At 34.9% G+C, this 22,062-nt stretch overlaps 1 pseudogene; it reads right to left on the bottom strand.

Moving 5' to 3' along the window:
- Positions 1-9: 9 nt before the first annotated feature.
- Positions 10-20,178, bottom strand: LOC127163877 (sodium- and chloride-dependent GABA transporter 1-like; annotated as a pseudogene).
- Positions 20,179-22,062: the final 1,884 nt, after the last annotated feature.

Here is a 22,062-nt window from a genome sequence, read left to right as displayed (position 1 = left end):
AGACAGTCTTATTGTTTAATTACTATCATTTTCAAATTACTAACCTTTAAAGTCGGGCGAAAGGTGTGTGAAAATGTTTACTATATTCCTGATGATTACTGTTTGTGCCACTCGTAAATTAGTTCAGTTTCTGCCTTTATTGAATTTGAAACCAATCAACAAAATATCTAGTGAGGATAAAAACAAATGCAATAGTCAAAATAAAAGTTCTCTTTGTAGCTTTGGTAACACTTCATATAGACATTCAGAGCAGATGGCATATTTATTTTGACGTAAATTAAAAAGAGGCTATGAGGAAACAAAGTTCAAAACATTAAGTTAAAGACCCATTAATTTAAAGTCTTTATTCATGTTTATGAATGTCTATAGCCCTGTCCCGAATCACCTCCTAAACCCTTGCAACCTTCTTCTGAGTCCACACTTTCATGACGTAATGCCACTCTGACTGCCGCTTTCACCCTTTCTTTCCCCCTGTGGTCACATTCATGACGGCTATTGCAAGTACGCAAGTGCACATGAAGTGTGTCATTTGGGATAGGGCCTACGAGAGCGGAGCCCTTCGATATGTCCCACCCATACAAAAAATAAATAAATAAAAAATCCTGAATGCTGTGGAAAACCCAGTGCTCTCTAATGTCCAATTTTGACGTATTTTACTAGGTGGCTAATTTGTACAAATTCATACTACCTCACTCATGCGATTTGTGTGAAGGGTAGGTTTAGGGGTGTCCTTTTAACAAATTTTAACAAATCTGCAACCTCATTAAATATGTAATTTTTCAAAAATCGTACAAATTCGTAAACAACTTAACTCTAGTGACCTAACCACCTTATAAAATATGTACAAATTGCTGTAAGATTTGGTTGGGAAAAACATATATTGTTGACTGAATGACGGAGAGTTGAATGGATTGATGGACTGTTCTATTTCCCAAAGCCTGGTTTTCATTCATTTGAAATTAAATATGTTGTCTGCTGTAACATATTGTCTATTATAGTATGTGTCACACATACTACATTACATGTAAATACAATTAATTACAATAATTAAATAATACTAACAACATGTATTTACAAGCATGCTCAGAAATAGTTACATTATGTTCGTTAGCATCATTTAGTTCTTACTACACTTCAACGTGAATATTGTAATGTAAATTGTGTACTTAGATTTAATGTAACAAAAGGAAAACAAAGAATGATTACACTCAGATCTTTTTGTTTTGCATTTGATTAAAACAAAATTGGCATCCGACAACTGACAACTGACGTACAAAACCCAGAAACTTACATTTCACAAAAAAAACATTTAGATGTTTTTTATGATGCAAGTGCAGATGTAAGATGCAGTTTAAATAATAAATCGAATAGGAAAATGACTCTTTTACATGAACATATTACTATACTGCAGCTGCTAATTCAATTATACGTCAAGTAATAGATTTTTATTTTAAATGATACCTCATATAGGTTTCATGCGACGTTAACCACTTTTGTGAAGCTGATATATCTTGCAGTATGACATATAAACATTCATCTGAACATTTTAAACAGTCATTTTGTAATACTTTTATAATTAATATGCATGCAGCTTTATCATTTATTTAAAGGACTGTAATAGTTGTAATTCAAAATTTGAATGTTAAATTGAGTTAGTAAAGGCAAAAGGTGATTAGAATGGTGAACAAAATAAAAGATGTTTTAAAAATATGCCCTCTCGCTTATACATTCATTTAAATTGGTAGCCTAAAATCTTAATGCTGATTTAAAAAAAAAAATAAGAAGAAGAAAAAGAACAAAAGCAACTATAATACAGTATATCACATATGCTGAAACCAAGAGAAACACCACTAAACACTTGCGTTCACTCCCCAGCTTGAGGTAAATACTGTGAGAAATTTAATATGACATAGAATGCGACAGTTAAGTAGATGTTCCAATCAACTGCTTGGGTTGTTTCTACATTTATACTGATCACTTAAATTGTCACTGTGACTAAAATTGTTTTCTCCACTGAAGACAGATACAGGTACTGCAGCTCCCTCACATCACGTGATGCAACACGTGTACAGAAATGAAATGGGAGAGGCATGTACAGAAATAAACTGGGAGAAATACAGTCAGACATACATGTGCGTGGTCTGCTTCCATCTGCAAAAAGAATGGAATGGAGGAAAAATTATTTTGCCCCTGGTCTTTAATGACCATTGTAAAGAAAAGATGAAATGATGTCAGACAGAAGCTTCATCTGTGCGTCCTATTTGTGTGGATTGTTGTGTATGATCATCGGTTTCCGAGGTTGTGAGCTCGGTGGGTTTGGTCATTTTATGCCAACGCTGAAAGGAAAAAACAAGAAGTTTGTTTGCAAGTTTGTTCAGGAGGAAGGAAGAAGAAAGGTAGGGAGTTTAGTAGAAAACAAGTTCATTTGAGAGTATATTTGTAAATTCAGAAAGAAGGAAGGTAGGAACAAGAAGGATCTTCAAAGGTTTGTTTGCAAGTCTGTAAGAAAAGAAATTTAGAAGAAAGGACATTTGGAGGTACTTTCATAACTTCAGAAGTTTGCAAGTTTGTTTGAAAGAAAAAAGGAAAGGAAGACAGGTAAGTTTCTAGGGGGCGGTGGAGGAAATTCTGAAGGAAATTCGGATGGAGGTCAAAAAGAAAAGGAAGGAATTACATTTGGAAGTTCAGAAGGAAGTTCAGGCAGGAAGCATTCATGTTTTTTTGTTTTTTTTTGAAAGGGGGAGGAAGGAAGGAGGTTTGTTTGCAAGTGTTTCAGAAGGAAGGAAGGAAGTACATTTGAATATTCATAAGTTTGTTAGAAAAAGTTGGTTTGGAAGGAAGTGGTTTTTATGAGGAAGAAAGTACAGGAACTTCAAAAGAAATGAAGGCAATAGCTTTTGCTTATTGATGTTTGCTCATTTGTTTAGAAGGAAGATTGTTTTAAAGATAATAGGGAAGGAAGGCAAAGAAGGCAGAAACTTTACAGGCTTTTCAAAGGTTTGTATGCAAGTTTGTTCGAAACGAAGGACGAAGGGGAGGAATAAGTTTACAAGAAAGTGCATTTGAATATTCACGTTTGTTTGGAAATTCATACGATGCAGAGACTATTTAAGTTTAGACGAAAAATTTGGAAATTCAGAATTTTGTTTGCATGTATAGAAGAAGTTTGGAAGGAAGTAGAAAGGGGGTTCATAAGGAAAGAAGTACACGTTGCAGCTGTTTGGAAATTCAAAAGGTCTGATGAAAGGAAGCAGGGAAGCAGGGGCCACGGTCACAAGAAGTAAAAAAACTGTTAGAATAGAAACATTAAATCCAGTCTTGCCTGTCGGATGCTGCCTTTGGTAGTGAAGAACATATAGATGATATATCCGGGTATTAACACCATGGAAGAGAGGGACATTAGCCAGCCGATGCCCTGACCCCAGGCTGGGTACACATACTTCCCTAGTTTCAGAGGAGTCATTTCTATGGCACTGAATGTGAAAACACCCTAAAAACAAAACACACATTAGTCTAATCAATCTTCGGTTAATTGAAGACATGAACATTTAAGAGGATTATCAGTTACCCAATTTAGTTTATATCTTTAGGGCTGTTTTTTTTTTTTTTTTTTTTTTTAACAAATGCATGCTATTTTGAAGTGAAGTACTTACCAAACAGATGATTGGAGTGAAGTAAATCCAGCAGTATTTCCAAAAGCCACATGGCCGATAACCAATCATGTCTTCTATATTGTTATAGAATTTATCTGCACCTAAAAGGAGAGAAGAGATGGATATCTACATTTATCAAGCAAGCTGGATCCATTAGATTTAGTAAGATCTCCTGCTTCCATCAGTACACCCTGTCCCAAAACACACTTAGAGCTAGATAAGGTTCAGGTACATACTATTAACTTTCCCAAATGACTCCCTCCTCTTATCAAGTGTCAAAGATTATATTACATAACTAAATGAAGGTTAGCTTTATTTACTGAGAAACATAATCCAGTGTTAAATATTTGCAAGTTGCAAAAGTATGTGAATCTTTGCTTTCAATATCTGGTGTGACTCCTCTTTGAAGCAGTTACCACATGTAACGTATTTTGTAACCGCTGATCAGTCCTGCACAAAAGCTTGTAGGAATTTTAGCCCATTGTTCAGTACAGAAACATTTGAACCCTGTGATATTGGTGGGTTTCCTCTTATGAACTGCTTGCTTCAGGTCCTTCCACAACATTTCAATTGATTTAAGGTCCGGACTTTGACTCAGGCATTGCAAATCAATAACCTTGTTCTTCTTTAACCAATTTTTGTATAATGACTTTTGTGCTTGTGGTTGTTGTCTTGCTGCATGACCCACTTTCTTCTAAGATTTAGTTCTCGGACAGATGTCCTGACATTTTCCTTTAGAATTTGCTGGTATAATTCAGAATTCATTATTTCATCAATGATGGCAAGCCATTCTGGCCAAGATGCAGCAAAACAGGCCCAAACCTTGATACTACCACCACCATGTTTCAAAGGTGGAATAAGGCTCTTATTCTGGAATGAAGTATTTTTCTTTTTACAAACATAACACTTCTCATTTAAACCCCAAAAGTCTTTGTTTTTGTTTACTAACTCAATTTTGTTGTTGAGGCTTTCTCCTTGCAACTCTGCCATTCATACCATGGTTGTTCAGTGTTCTCCTGATGATGTTACTCTGAGGTCCTTTGCAACCTTGCAGACTATTACAAGTCCTGCTTTGGAGTGATCGTTGTTGCTCAACCACTCCTAGGGAGGGTAATAGCGGTCTTGAATTTCCTCCATTAGTAAACATTCTGTCTGACTGTGGATTTGTGGAATCCAAACTCTTTAGAGATGGTTTTGTAACCTTTTCTAGCCGGATGAGCAACAACAACTCTTTTCCTGAGGTTCTCAGAGATCTGCTTTGTTCATGCCATGATTCACTTCCACAAACTTGATTAGACTTTGATAGATCCCTGTTCTTGAATTAAAACATAGCATACACTGGCACCTAATAGTCATCCTATTGATAAATAACACATCTGAACAAATGGACTCTAATTTCACCTTCACATAGTTTTTCAGATCACAAATTTTAAACACTGGACCATTTTTCTCAATAAATAAATGACAAACTATATATTTTCATCTCATTTGTTTGATTGGGTTCTCTTTGTCAACTTTCAGGACTTGTGTGAAAATCTGATTAACTTTTTGGTCATGCAGAAATTCTAAAATTCTAAAGGGTTCACAAACTTTTAGGCAGCATATACGTCTTGTATGTTCATTGTATAGGAGATGTACCGTAAAACCAGGAAATGGAGATTGTTTCAAAGAAGACCAGGAACAGCAGACACATTCCACTGGCTGAGTAGTAGTCAAACAATTTGAAAACATATAAACCGCCCTAAAACAAAGAACACACATCAACATGTTAATTTTAGATCAAAACTAAATAGAATAGTCAGTCATCCTGCACAATAAAACAGAAGGGTTTTCAGGTGGTCATCTTTACCTGGGTGATGTTGGAGAAACCGATGATGAAGGATATAATACAGACCATGAGGATGAAGACTTTCTTTCTCTTCCTGAGGACTGTGGGATATTCATCCATTAGAGCAGTTATGAAGCCTTCCACTGTACAAAACTGTCCCAGACAAGTGTAAAAAGTGTAAAATAAAAAGCATTAAAGTGTTGGAAATAATATCTAAACAATTCTGAGCAATAATTTAGTAAATAATTGACATTTCAAAACCCTAAAGCTATATTACTGTTTATTAATTATCTTTATTTTTAATTAAGTATTTGTATTATAAAACTGTTTTAAGATTTAGAGATTCAATACAGACCGTATTACAATTAGAGTACTTTCTGGTATTCATGGAGTTACTTATTTTTAATACAAAGTACACACTAAAAATAATTGTTCATAGATCTCATATGTTTCTGTATGTTCTCTAACATGTTTGGTAAAATGGTTGTGTGATCTTTTTAAGTTGACTCATTTTATTGTGCTGAATTCTCTTATGATCTTCTTTGGATTTTCACCTACCTAACAGAACAAAACTAAAGAAACACCACATGAATAATTTATAACTTGTTTAGTTTTAATCATTAAAAAATCATTAAGCTCTGAAATCCATAGAAGAATAATGGTGCAATGCTTCTAAATGTAGCACCATTAGAGGAGTATTGCAGGTTCAATAACTCCATAGTCTCTGAGGCATCAGCTGCAACAATCAATAATTTAGACTCTTCAGATGGATTGTAAAATAAAAATAATATTAATACCTCAATTTGCAATGTTTTTTCGACACTCACTCTTATAAAAAATAAATAAATAAATAAAATACATTTACAAATAATTTACACACCCCCCTGTCATCCAAGATGTTCATGTCTTTCTGTCTTCAGTCGTAAAGAAATCGTGGTTTTTGAGGAAAGCATTTCAGGATTTTTCTCCATGTAATGGACTTCATTGGTGCCCTGATTTTGAACTTCCAAAATGCAGTTTAAATGCAGCTTCAAAGGGCTCTAAATGATCCCAGCCGAGGAAGAAGGGTCTTATCTAGTGAAACGATCCGTCATTTTTTCCAAAAAAATAAAAATTTGTATATTTTTTAAGCACAAAAGATTGTGTAGCACTAGCTCTGGAATGCGCTACGTGATGCTACGAATCACAAGTTCATCATCCGTGTACTCCGGCTCAAAAAGGTAGAGTATGGCAAAAAACTCCATCTCATTTTCTCCTACAACTTCAGAATCATCCAACATCGTACCTTTTTGTTTGTAAACAGCGTTTGACTTACTTGCACATCCTTAGTCTTTGTGCGTTCGCTTTGTAAACCATGGGTCTGTAGTTCCGCGTGACCTTTCGACGTGATTCAATAGTACGTAGCGTTGTGGACACGCATCGCAGAGCTAGTGCTACCTGAGCTTGACAAATTGTTTCACTAGATAAGACCCTTCTTCCTCGGTTTAGAGCCCTTTGAAGCTGAATTTAAACTACATTTTAAAAGTTCTAAATTGGGGCACCAATGAAGTCCATTATATGGAGAAAAATCCTGAAATGCTTTCCTCAGAAACCATAATTTCTTTACGACTCAAGACAGAAAGGCATGAACATCTTGTATGACAAGGGGGTGAGTAAATTATTTGTAAACTGTTGTTCTGGAAGTGGACGTTTCCTTTAACCCTGGTCTTGCTACCCCAATCATAGTTTAACCATGGTATTTGTAGTAAAACTATGGTTATACAAATGGTAATCAATGAACCAAGAAACATGGTTACTACACTTTTACTATAATAAAACCATGCTTAATTTTGGTAAGGGATGTGTATGCATGTGTACAATACCTGACTGTCCAATCCCAGCATCATGAGCATTGAGAAGAATAGAATAGCCCAGAGTGACGACATGGGAAGCTGTGTGACAGCTTGTGGATAGGCCAGAAAAGCCAAACCAGGACCTGATATTGAACCACAAATATTACAAAACATAAAAAATGTGCATTAAAGTATAAAAGTATACAAAAGTGTACATCCTTTACACAAGGTTTTGCAACAATGAAATTTAATAAGAGACATAATGACCTGAAGCAGCTAGTTCTTCAATGGGTCGCTTTGTGATGTATGACATGAAGCCCACAATGGAAAATATAACGATCCCAGCAAACATACTGGTGCAGGAGTTTATACAGCACACGATGACAGAATCTCTACAGAAGGAACAAGAATCAAGTCAACTGAATCACAAGAAAACAATGGAATGGTTTAAATTGAACAGAATTTCATAAAAAAAGGCACTGTGTTAAAGACAGTTTTGCCCATCAGACATGTAAACATTTGGACAGAGACTAGTTCTGACCTGTAGACGTTATTGTTATAGGAGTTGTAGCTGCCCAGAGCAATGAGAGAACCTAAACCCAGACCATAGGAGAAGAAGATCTGAGTGGCAGCATCCAACCATACCTGAGAATAAAATGTAATATAATAAATATTAATAGTACAAAAATTATTGTTAGCTTTAGCAAACCAAAAGATTTCTGGAACTACTTTAAGAGTGTAGCTTGACAAGTTAGAGAAGAGGGTATTTAATTTAATTTAATTTAATTTAATTTAATTTAATTTAATTTAATTTAATTTAATTTAATTTAATTTAATTTAATTTAATTTAATTTAATTTAATTTAATTGTCAGCTTTTTAAAAAATATGCTAAAATGTATTTCCTTTTACAAGGGTGTAAATCCATAAAAGTGATTATTTTATTGACATTAACTTGTCAGTATTGTACAATTCAGTGTCTATCACTGATGAAAAGTGGGAATATCTATTTATTAATATTCTATGGGTATCTATGACAAGCATTGCTACTACAGTTTAGTTATTCCCTTTAACAATTTCAAACATTTCTCTCATCAGGTTTTGTGAAATTATATAAATATGTTTTAAGATCCCATATTTAAGATTGTATTAGTTAATATATGAAATATCGGTGACACTTTAGTATAGAGAACAATTCTCACTATTAATTAGTTAACTAATTAAATTAGCATGCCTATTATAAACATATTCGCTGTTTATTCCCTGATAGCACACATACATCACTGAGATGTCTAACCCAGATAGCACATGTATGTCTGCAAGATGTCTGTTTTATCATAAAAATCTTAAATGTTCTATAGATGTATACGTCTTGCAGATGTAAATGCAGATGTCAGAAATGTATGTGTGATATCAGGGATATGACGTCTGCATTTACATTTGGAAGATGTATTTTTTTAAGTGTTTGCTCATCTGTAACCCTGATAGCACACATACATCACAGAGATGTCTATTTGACCTCTGCATTTACATCTGGAAGACGTAGTTTTTACATAGTTTGATCAGATGTCAAATAAATGTCTTTAAGATGTTTATGATTTAGAATGTATGTAAAACTGTCATCTTACAGACGTCTGACAGATGTTTTTACACAGCAGATGCTTTCCAGATCAAGTGATCTTTACCAGACATCTTGCAGACGTATGTATGCTATCTGGAATATGTTTATAGGACGTTTCTTATCAGACGCCTATTTGATGTCTTTAAGATGTTTATGATTTAGAATGGATGTAAAACTGACATCTTACAGATGTATGTAAGATGTCCAGATCAGTTGATCTTTAACAGTATGCTGTCTGGGTTAGTGCTTACCCTGATAGCACAGGTACATCTTGGAGATGTCTATTTGATGTCTGCATTTCCATCTGCAAGACATATTATTTAGATTGTTTGCTTATCTGGAATACGTCTATAGGATGTTTCCTATCAGATGTCAAACAGACGTCTCCTATTTTGCATGACCATATTTTACATCCCTAATCCTACCCAATACCTTGAACTTAACAACTGCCTTACTAACTTCGAGTAGCAAGGAAGGAAGGAATTTATTGAGGCAAAAGCCTTTGTTAATGGTTTGTTAATAGTGAGAACCAGACCTTGAAATAAAGTGTGACTGAAATATCATTTAAAATATCAAATCAATTTCAGTATTTTACCTCAGATTTCAAAAGCTTGTTGAAGTCTGGGGTGACATAGAAGAGGACGCCATCTAATGCTCCAGGGAGAGTGACTCCACGGAAAAACAGAATAAAGAGCATGAAGTAAGGATACGTAGCGGAGAAATACACCACCTAATGAGGATGAGAGATAAATGAAGAGAAAGAAAGAGGGTTATAGAGTAAATCATTTTAAAGTAGGTGTAGAGGACAACATTATTAACTTGTTAGTGTAATGCTTTCACTGGCTTCTGTTTGATGATTGGAAGGAACACGGGTTTGCTGTGTAGGATAATGATTGCCCTTAATTAGCGATGTCCATCAAGGTTGTAGACTGCCAGAAAATGTATTTCTTCTTGCCCAGTGCAAGGATCACATTAAAATTCAATTATCCTCAGAGAAAGGGCAGATAAAGAGAGCAATTTTCCTTTCTCGCCAGGCAAAAAATAAATAAATAATTGATTAATTAAAATTGCTTACAATTTAATGTCAAGACATGTCCGCTGGCTACTCATCATAGTGCTTAAACTGTGAAATTTCTGCACCACTTATGTTACCAAATGAAATTGGAAAAATATTGCATAATATGCTAAATAAAGGCATCTCATATAATAAAGGCATCTCGAGTTTAGTGTTATTTTACATCCACTAAACTTGGCGGTCTGAACTCCAATTCTTCCAAGACCATGTTTTTTTCTATAGATTTTTTGAACGAAACAACAAAGTTATATAAAACATACTTAAAAACTCCAAGAAGTCTATTAAGCTATGATACAGCAACCTCTAAGCAATATATTTTTCATCTGAGATTGTCTGCAAATGGAAGAACAAAAAGAATCCAAAAGCAATTGTTTGAATAAATGAGATGAAAGACAAGGAAAATGAGAACACAAGTATGCAAACGGGGTAAAGTTTGACAGTTTTTAGAAAAAACTTCTGGGGTGTTATATAAGGAATAGAAAGAATATGGGCAGTCACACCTTCCCCGTCCACTCCACTCCTTTCCAGATTGAGAAATAGACAAGAATCCAAGACAACGCTAATGTTCCAACCAACGGCCAGCGCAATTCCCCTGGTTCCTCCAAACCATTTGTTAACTGATGCATGTTCCTCCTATAGAGCAAACAAATATCTAATTACATTGTTATTAACCATGATGTGTTTTTGTTGGAATGGTTGTTGAAAACATATTTGCACACATTCAAATGTACATAATTCATGTCAGGTTTTGATTTCAGTGATTCCAAACTCTATTTTGCTCTTGTGCATGATGTAACTGATCAAATTTGTGTATACATGAGCATACATGAGATGATGTGTTATGAGCTATTAAGGAGGTTGAGTTATTTATAATGTAGAAAAGAGCAATATGAAAATACATTATTTTGTGTTGCATGGATAAAAGCTGTATAGATTTAGATAAAGTACATGACAACAAAATGGAATCAGAAAAAAGGGTCTCAGAAAAAAATCTGCAAGTGCTCTCAGACAGGAAAATAACTACTTGATCAGTTGGGTTTTAACTTACAACTTCATTAAATATTTTACAAAAAATAAATAAATAATAATAATATCATTATCACTCACTCCCAGAACTCAGTGACAGCACTGGTCAGGTTGGTGGTGTCCATCAGACTGTAGTTGGAAAAGCAGCGCTCAGTATTCCAAGGGTTATCACATGTTTGCCATGGTAACTCCTAATAAGAAAGAAAGAGAGAGCACTAAAATGATTGGAGATCTGAAAAAAAAAAGTGCACTTAATTTTATTGAAAGCACTTGTAGTGTACTTAAAAGCTAAAACCTGTACTTATTCATGTTAATGAAATAAAACCAAAAAATTGATGGTCCTCGCTGGAAAAATAATATGGAAGTCAACCTTCACCTGTTTTGTTACACACATTCTTCAAAATATCTTCTTTTGTGTTCAGCCGAAGAAAGATATACAGATTTGGAACAACTTTAGCGTGAGTAAATGATGACAGCATTTTATTACTAGGTGATCTCTCCTTTCAAATGTACTTAACAAGGCTTTAATTACACATTTATAAATATGCGTCTTAACTTATACATTATTAAAAATGTTTTTGTTTACCATAAATGCTTGTTAGTTAATTTGACAGTACACTTAAACCATATTTCAAATACTATAGAAGTAATTATGAAATTAAACATAAAAATGTACTTAAGTCCTAATTAAGTCAGTCAAAAAAGCACTCTTAAAGGAGAAGTTTACTTCTAGAGCAAAAATTTACAGATAATGTACTTACCCCTTTGTCATCCAGGATGTTCATGTCTTTCTTTCTTTAGTTGTAAAGAAATGATGTTGTTTGAGGAAAACATTTCAGGATTTCTCTCCATATAGTGGACTTCTATGGTGCCCCCGAGTTTACTTACAAAACTTACAAAACATACAAAACAAAAAAAGAGTTTAAATGCAGCTTCAAAGGGCTCTAAGTGATCCCAGTCGAGGAAGAAGGGTCTTATCTAGCAAAAAGATCTGTTATTTTCTAAAAAAAATTACAATTTATATGCTTTTTAACCTCAAATGCTCGTCTTGTAAGGTTTGCATGAACTTTGTGTATTTTGGTTCAAGACAGTTAGAGTAGGTCGACATACCCTAACTGTCATGAACCGGTTCACGCAGAGCTAGACAAGACGAGCATTTGAGGTTAAAAAGTATATAAACTGCCATTTGTTTTAGAAAATAACCAATCGTTCTGATAGATAAAACCCTCGGCTGGGATCTTTTAGAGCCCTTTAAAGCTGCATTTAAACTGAATTTTGGAAGTTCAAACTCGGGGGCACCATAGAAGTCCACTATATGGAGAGAAATCTTGAAATGTTTTCCTCAAAAACATAATTTCTTTATGACTGATGAAAGAAAGACATGAACATCTTGGATGACAAGGGGGTGAGTAAATTATCTGCAATTTGTTTGTTTTGGAAATGAACTTCTCACTACATTACATCCATTTTACAATTAAGTGGTTTATATGCTTTAAGATTTTAAAAAAAATATTATGTCTGTAATAATTACTTTTTTAAATAGTGTGCCAATGTATGCTTCCTTTCCATTAGGGTAAACTGAAGTGTGAACGTGGAATTTTCTGAAGACAATAAGTGCTGTTTGCTTGTGCACAACTTACAAAGCTAGTGGTAACCATGCCATTGCTACAGAATGTATTTGCATTTGCTACACTCTTAAAAACAAAACAAAACAAAAAGCTTTCACTGAAGCTGTCACTGTCACCGCAAAAAAGCTTCAGTGACAGCTTTTGTACCTTTTTTACTGACTAATTATACGGTAATACAAGTGTTTTTTTTCTTTGCTATGCAGTTTCACCATGTTCTGAGTGGTTATTAGCACCACACGTTATTGTGGTTTGGTGAACCACTGAGTAGAACAGCAGACAATAAATAAATACATTTAAAAGATGAAATAAAAACAGTATTTGTATTAGAGGTTTGTTCAGGTATCTCCAAGTATGAGCAGTCGTAGAATCGTAGAAGTGATACTTGCTTTGGCAAACACAACTATGTGAAGAACAAAATTAAAGGATAAAGCAAAATGAGTAAAGCAATGAGTGCCGAATGAAAAGCATTAATAAATAATAGCACAGTGCATTCATGAAACAAAGACTGGTTTTGTTTCCAATTCCCTCTGCACTGCTTTAGAGATGAGCTCTTATTCCCATGGCAGAAACTGCAGTTCGATTTCCACAAAACAGAGGCAGTTATTATTTCGGTGGAGCCTTTAAAACACTCTCTAGAGCAAAGACAGAGCCACAGAGAGCTTAAGGGGGTCAAGGAGGCGGAGAGAGATACAGAGAAACAGGGAGGAAGAGAGAGCTTGAAAGAAGCAAGCCATTCTGAGAGGACTCTGAGAAATTCTTTGAAAATTTAAGACAAGTGTAGCTGAATTCACTGGGGCAGATAAAGACACGGATGGTGATGGAAAAAAAAAAAAAAAAATAATATATATATATATATATATATATATATATGACCAATGAATGTAATGAATAAATCATTTTAACAGTGTTAATCAAATTATTAAGGGAACAAAAATGGCACCAAATACCCCACTTTTTGTGCTGATGTGCCATTAGACTGAGTAGCATATTTTAATACAAAATGCAGTCATTCTGTAAATCCAGCATAGTGCACACTGACATTATGAATCACTAAGTAAATTTTTTTTTTTGGTCTAATTAAGAGCTCCTTAAATGTATATGAAGAGTTTAAACTGGGTACTGAATAAAACATGTTGGAGCACTTTGAATTTTTTTTTTAAAGAAAGGAAAGACAATTGTGTATATGTGCTTTTTAATTGACACTCACTGCTTTGAAAGAGCTGAAGAGGTAGTAGAGAGCCCAGGCGATGATGATGATGTAATAGATGTTGAGCCAGAAGGACAAAACCACAGCAGCCAGACCTACACCTAACACGAGAAGTTTATGAAGAGAAGATGATACAGCAAATACAATCCATAAAAATGTTTATATTAGGGCTGGCAAACGATTAATCGTGATTGATCGCATACAAAATAAGTTTGAGTTTGCTTAATATATGTGTGTGTGCTGTGTGTAATTATTATGTGTATATATAAATACAGTCACATTCATGTATATATTTATGAATTATTTACAAGTATATGTGTTTATTATAATTTGTATAGAATTTATATTATATATAAATAAAAAATATTTTGTACATGAATAACATGTCTCTTAAATATATACATTAATTTGTGTGTATTTATATATGCATAATAATTACACACAGCACACATACATATATTAGGCAAACTCAAACTTTTATTGTGTATGTGATTGATCGCGATTAATCGTTTGCCAGCCCTAGTTTATATGTCTCATTCTACCAAACTTTAGTGAAATTCTTGTAGAATAAATGCATTGCAAAAGTTTTTCAGAGAACTGTCTAGACACATAGACACAACCTACAATAACAGCTACCATCTTTAAAATAAATAAATAAATAAATAAATAAATATAAAAGTTTCATAAAGAGGATTTTAAATTGAATTCATACACTGAATTCAAGATACCATACTTGCTTTATATGACAGAAGTAGTAAGATTAGTATGCCATTCAGAATTTAGCAAGTGTCTTTATTTAGCATTTAAAAATGCCAAAAGTACTATTTTAGGTGTAGGTTTAGGGTAATAGGATAATTCACACAAAAATGAAAATTACCCCATGATTTACTCACCCTCAAGCCATCCTAGGTGTATATGACTTTCTTCTTTCAGACAAATACAATCAGAGTTATGCTCTAAACTGTCCTGGCTCTTCCAAGCTTTATAATGGAAGTGAATGGCTGTTGATGTTCAATAGTTCTTTACATGCATCTGCTAGCAATCACATAATTTACTACATGGCACAAGCTGATTGACCTTTGCTGATTCTGCAACCAGTGAGCTTGCTTGTAAGATTGTCCTGAAGCATGTTATTAGAGTTCCACTGAGACCCTCCACCTCCCCAGCTCCACCTGTCTAGATCTGGTACAAGATTTATGCATGCATATGTATATGTATCACTGGCAGTAGCAAGTTCATATTTGCTTTTCAGCAGCAGCAGAAAATGCGTTTCAATTGTCATTAGGGCTGTCACGATAAATCAATTTATGGATTGATTCTGCAATTTTCCGAATGCATTGCGATTCTGTCATGAATTAATTCTGATTCTTAGTTTTTAACAGCAGATGGCACTGCGTGCTTTACAAACAGCCATATTCTGCTTGCGTCCAGTTCCTTACACACACACCACTTGAACTTAAAATAATCATTCATAAAGTTTAAAAGGTTGAAGTGAATTACAAGAGTGTTTACAGTGGGCTTACATTAATCTTGCATCATAAAAACATAAAAGCCGAGATGCAAGTACATTTAACCACTTAAATTGCTCAGTCGAATGAACAAAAGCTCTTCTTTGTCTCCTAGAGTGCATATGCTGTTAAAAACTAAGCTCAGAATTGATTCCAGATATATTTTTTCATGACACCCCTAATTGTCATACCCATTAACATGCTATTCTGAGAGTAGAGAGTCTGAGAGAAAGTTTCAAACCCAAACTCCTAATTGCCATTTGTTGAAAAAACAGGTAGTTCTGCCTCATCCTCAAGCCACTGGCCTTTGCTGTTATTATTAAACATAACCCAGTCGGGCTGCTCAAACAAACAGACTCCATTTCATGGTGCAAAATTTACAGTGAGGCAATAGTACTCATTAAGAAGTCCCCATATGTGTATATGAATATTTCATACCTTTCATCATGGGTATTAATTTCCATACTCCCAGCCCCCCCCACTGACGTGTACTGTCCTAATGCCGTCTCCAACAGAAACAGTGGGATACCAGCAAATACCAGAGTAGTGAAGTATGGGATGAGAAAAGCTCCTAAAAACAATGTAATACAAAATGCACTTGTTAAGCTTGTTAGACTTAAGACATCTATGCAGCCTTGAAATACAAAACATCTGCATTTAGATTGAAGCAAACTTTATGACCTCCCACCACCTCTTCTATCAAATTCTAAGAGTCCTCACATTAAACATGTGAACAGTCTCATCAGAGCCACTTTAATAGGAGTCTCCAAGGTTAGCGAGAAAAAAAAAGTGATGCAATACTGCAGTACACTGGGGAAGAGACAATGGGTCCTTTTTTCGTGGAAGTTTGATTTTAAGCAGACTCTTTTTGTCAGTTCACTTAATGAATTGACAGCTTGTCTGCTAATCTTCAATGTTTGCCATTAAACATTAATTCTAGATTCATTTTGGAAAAGAAAAATAAGCTCCTTTATAAGAGTCCCTGACAATTCTGCTTATTAATCGGTTTGAGATTGAATTAATGTCAGATTATTGCAGTAAATAACAAATCTGAAGACTGCTACTATTATTACAGACTTTTGTTTTCCATTGTTTTTGTCATTTTTATGCTTGATTCAATTGCAGGTTGTCTCTTATGTCATACTCAAAGGTTCTAAAGCGAATGCACAACATTCTTGGAACTTTGATTGGGCACACACTGGATTGGGCTATGCTATTAATAAGATAAATTGTTTAGCAGTATGACAAAACCATAGAAATTCACCCCAGGTCTTTCAGCAGAGAAGAGTGGATATTCTACCCAGATAGCACATGTACATCTACAAGATGTCTGTTAAAGATCTCTTGATTTGGAAAGCATCTGCTGTGTACGAACATCTGGCAGATGTCTGTAAGATGTCAGTTTTACATACATTTTAAAGACATCTAATAGACGTCTATTTGACATCTGATAGGAAACGTCCAATAGACGTACTGCAGATGAACAAACTACATCTTGCGGATGTCTTGCAGATGTAAATGCAGACGTCAAATAGATGTCTCAGAGATGTACGTGTGCTATTAGGGTACAACATAAATTTGACATTCCTGCTACTCGTACTCAAGCTGTTTCTGGAACAGCTGTATTTTACCAAGTATATGTTCCTCTTTCAACATTGTTTTCCTAGAACAATATTATTGGCAAACTTAGTCCTAACCCTATCCAACACCTAAACTAACCATTAAACATATCTAAAATCAAAAGCAGACAGGAATGTTCTTTAAACACCCAACCACAGCTCTAAACCTACTCCTAAAACCTGATTGATTGACAGGAATGTTGTCAGAAAAAAAAATGTCCTTGGAAAGCATGGAAAGCATACAGGAATTGATCCAACCAGGCATCTTTTCAGCAGCCTTTACAGTAATGGCTTTGTCTGTGCTCTCTCACCTCCACCATTCTTTCCGCACAGATATGGGAACCTCCACACGTTTCCTAGCCCAATGGCGTATCCAACGCAGGAGAGTAGAAAGTCAAATTTTCCCTTCCAAGATCCTCTATCTGGTACTTTATTCTCCTTCTCCTCTACTACGGGAATGCTGTTGTGATCCAGGTCCTCAAATGGGACCGCCTGCTTTACGTCTGAGGGTGAGTTGAGGTCCACCGTGCTCTGGCCAGTCTTCCCCATGACAGGAACAACTGTCACACCGTCACACCACAGTCCACTTCAGTCCAGTACTATATTTTCCAGTTGTCGAGTGCAGGGCTACTGACTTGAATGGTTTTGAATGAACACAATACTGCAGATGGGCTTTAAAAGAAAAAGAACATTTAAAAGAGTTTACTTAATTTCTGGCAATATTGTTGACTTGATTGCACAGATATTTGAACTCAAATGAGGTATACGATGACATTACTGAATCAATGATGAACTGACTTAAATTAAAAATTGAGAGTCTACTATTGTCCATCATCGACACACTATTTTTTCTGTTTAATACTGTAAAGCTGCTTTGACACAATCTGTATTGTAAATAAGCGCTATATAAATAAAGGTGACTTGACTTGGCATTCAGAATTAGGCGTGTTTCCATTACAGATTTGGGCAAAACTTCGGCGCTATTTTATAAATGGCGATGTAAAAGTATTGTGAAATAACAGCGTTTCCATTAACCGATGTTATGCAACAAAAATATAATTTTTTCCTCTCGCGATAAGTCACGGCAATGGGTTTTTGTGGGATTTTGACAGATATATATTTATTTATATTTAATCGAAGAAGGCATATGCGTGTATGTTTACAGAACTGGAGCGCGGAGAGTCGCTTCTGAACCGCATGCGGCATTGCAGGTCCAAACACAAACTATTTGAACTATTTTTGAACACAGACATAAAAATCCAGACTTACATTTTTATAATTCATGAATGAAAACATTTTGTAATATGATTTTAATGGTCATTTTCTGTGGTAATGCAATGCCTGATCTTAAAATACCTTTCAAAGGATGAATTTTGAGATTTTAAGTTTTGAACTGATATATAATTTCTTATGATTTCTAAAAGGTGATAGGGAAAAAGGCAACGAAGAAAGTCTTTTGTGATAAAGGTCAGAACTCATGTTATGATGTAGATTTCTTTAAATTGCACTCTTGACGTATATTAATCTATTACTTTTCCTACATAATTTGTAACACAAAAAATTGTTACATATCTATTTAGGAGTCTTAGACCTTTCCAACGATGTATCGTTTGTCATGATTAGATTAGGATTTATTAGTAATATAGTGAAGTAAACTTATTTTTACCCACAGAGGGAACGGTGACAGTTAAAGGGTTAAATTGTCTAAGCATTAATGGTGAGGAAAGCCCTTTATACATATGGCATGTGACCTGTAAATGCAGGGAAAAAAAAATAAAAATAAAAAAATCTGTTGCAGTTTTGCAAAATATTCCTTCATCAAATTGCCTAAAAAACCACCTCATGTGAGCGTAAAAACTTTTTTGCTATATATGGGCGTTTTTGCAAAATTAACGTTTCCATAAGGTGTATTTTCAATTTGCATAATTTGAAGAGTAACGGAAACGCAGCTACTGTGAAATCAATCCAGGCTAAATATTATAGTTTTAGAGAAACACAACTGATCAGAGCTATATGTGGTAATGTTAAAGTCTGTATGTTATAGCACATAAATATATATATTTTTTATAACGTGGTGTTATAACATAGCTATTAAACAGCTATAACATAATATTTTTTACAGTAAAAATATGATATACTTGTAATTGGTTAATGATTTTCATATACTGTATTTCATATGCATGCCTTGCAGTCCACTTTTGTATTTTTGCGTCTTACCTATACAGCAAATGTGTAAAGTGCCTTTGCTCTACCTGGCCATGTAATTTCACTTTAAAGCCAATTAAACCACCTGCTTTTCACAGAAAATCTGCAGTTCAAGAGAATCATTAACTTTCTTGACAGATGTGCCGATTATCAGACTGACTTAATGGAAACGCTAATTCTTATCCATGTCCTACTAATGTGATGAATTCATCAACTTTATTTGTGACTAACTGCTTTGAAAGCCTCCAACCTGCATGCCAATGCATAACAAAACCACCCTCAGATGCCTCATTGTTTTCGTTTAACGAACAGTCATTATACATTTAGAAACAGTATCATTAAACCAAAGCAATTCACAATAAGCAATTCAATGTGAGTCAAGTTTGCTTCAGGCTCAGTGAATATTTGAAATATCTCCAACATTTCCTGCATTTTTCAACTGCTTTTAAGTGGCTACGAGCTTAAGAGGAAATTGAATACAGACTTATTGCATAGGGTTTGAATGAATAGACAATAGATATCCAAACTCATTAATTTTTTATGGTAGCTACCACACTTTTAGGGAAGGGGGAAACAAAAAAACCTTACCTCTTTAGTCAGGTGAGTCAAGATTCCACCAGCTAGAGGTGAGCTTCAAACGTATCCACAAGTGACTTAACAGATCCTAACCGTTGGACTGTGCCAACTACCCAGTGCCTTCATTCACATCAGAACCAAAAGAAACTGACCCAATGTCCCAACTAGGGCAAAAACTTTCCCTATTCCCTCTCTCGTTCTATGTATCTGCAGGGGCCTGCTATGCCCTGGTGTTCCTGTGGCTGGTATTGAGCAGCAGATAATAAACTTCGACCTGTTGTTTGATAGGATTACCGCTTTACCACACTGAGACCCCGAGGCTACCAAACAAGAGTCGATTGCAGTGTTCTGGTGTTTTGTGCGTGTGTGTATTAGTTGTGTGTCAGTGTGTGAATTTGTGTGCAATGATTCTTGTGCCAGTTTGGTTGCCATGGGATATCCCCTTCGAAGAGTGCTCGGTTCTAGCATTGAAAGAGCTTGTTAGGATTTAAAAATGAAGCAGGCATAGTGCCTAAAATACAGACAGCATGACGTCTCCCAGAAATGACTCCAAAAACATGACTTTATTAGTTAAGGCCCCTAATTTATGACTGATACACTTATAATTGTTTTGTAAAATATATTAAGTTGATAAAATAGATTTAAAATCAATAAACTGTTGATGCAGCAGATAAACTTATCATGTGTGGTTTGCAAAAATAATGATGCTCTATTTGCTCTGTTGTCAAGATGTTATGTACTGTTGTAGTAATAACGTAATAATTACATACCAATACACTGAGCAATAAGATGCATCTACAGTACATATACTAAACTGCACAGTATTATAGATAAGGAACGCTTTTATTTTAAGAGAAGATCAAGCAAGGTGTGAAAGGATACTTTGCTGTAGCAACACACACCTGTCCCAAATGTTATGATGGGTAAAGGAAGCTCTGAAGAGCATTTTAGGGAATATACACAATGCATTTTAAAGGTGTGGAAAATGCCATGTCAGTTTGAAATCAAGGAGAAATTGGATTTCTGAAAGGACAACTGGTTATTACGTCTGAAATTCTCATTGGTTAACAGAAGCCCATGTCAGAGTGCTTGGCTGCATGATGATGAGCTTCACTTTGGCAAACTCAAGGTTTTCTGGATGCACTTTATTTTACAGTATGTGCATTTACTTCTCTAACTGATCTCATGACGAAAATGTACCTGTGGGAACTTATAACTGTACGAACCAATAAATACATATCACTGCAGTTTCCAACAGAAATAAACACTAGAGGCGGTAAACAGTGAGCACTTGTAATCATTTTTGTACACAGTTATGATTACACCTCCATATGGTTGTTGACCCCCGCCAAATTATTACCCCCTACTGGTTGGTTTAGGGTTACAGTAGGTATGGGGGAGGGGTTAGGATTAAGCAATCATGTAGTGATTTCATCGAGAGGGGGTAATAATTTGACAGGGGACACCAGATGTAACAGGCTTGCTCGGTAGCTCAGCCAGCACAGAACTGGACTTAGGATGTGGAATCATTGGGTACGAATCCCGTGAAAAGCATGACTCACAATGAAGGAGCTAAAAGATGAGAGATCGAAAAAAGCTAAAACAGCATGCTTGCGATTGTGTTTTTACATCACATTCACTTTTGTTCATACTATCTAGGGTAGGTTTATGTGTAGTGTAGACGGTACTTTATTTTAAAATGTAAGAGAGTGTTAGAGTTAGAGTGCCACTCAACAGACATTTTAAGTCAGAAATGCTTTGAAACATACAAAACCAACATCACATAAAATGTACCATATGTATGTTCATTTTTTCAGGAGAAAAAAAAACTCCTGTGGCGTAGCACTTTCCAAAACATCCACTTTTTAAGATACACGTGCAAATTTGGCAGATGCTTGACGCGATCATGGGTAGCAGCGCAAAGTCGATTCTGTGCTTACTTGATCTAATATTTGATGTTTTTTTTTTTTTTAAATTTTGTAGATTTAAGTAGCAAATGAGAATTCTTTAATATATCTTGAGACAAAGGTTTTCTTAATGATTTTCAGTTTTATTTAAGATAATTAAAGCAACAGTTTTTTAATAACAAAAGAATATGTAAAAGTATGGTATTTGGGGTCAAAAGCACCCCTGCTGTTGGGGCTAAAAGGCCTTTCCATTTGTTGACATGACATTGTTAGATTTATGTGGTAAATATCATAATATTATGTTGGGTGTCCATCTTAGAGATAATCACAAATCATAAAAATAGCATTTGTTGGTACTACTGTAGATCTATATTAAATT

This window comes from Labeo rohita, chromosome 4 (genome assembly GCF_022985175.1).
Source record: "Labeo rohita strain BAU-BD-2019 chromosome 4, IGBB_LRoh.1.0, whole genome shotgun sequence".
In the NCBI taxonomy this organism is placed as follows: domain Eukaryota; kingdom Metazoa; phylum Chordata; class Actinopteri; order Cypriniformes; family Cyprinidae; genus Labeo; species Labeo rohita.
The sequence above is the reverse complement of the archived record's forward strand: the minus strand, read 5'-3'. Positions and strand labels throughout refer to the sequence as shown.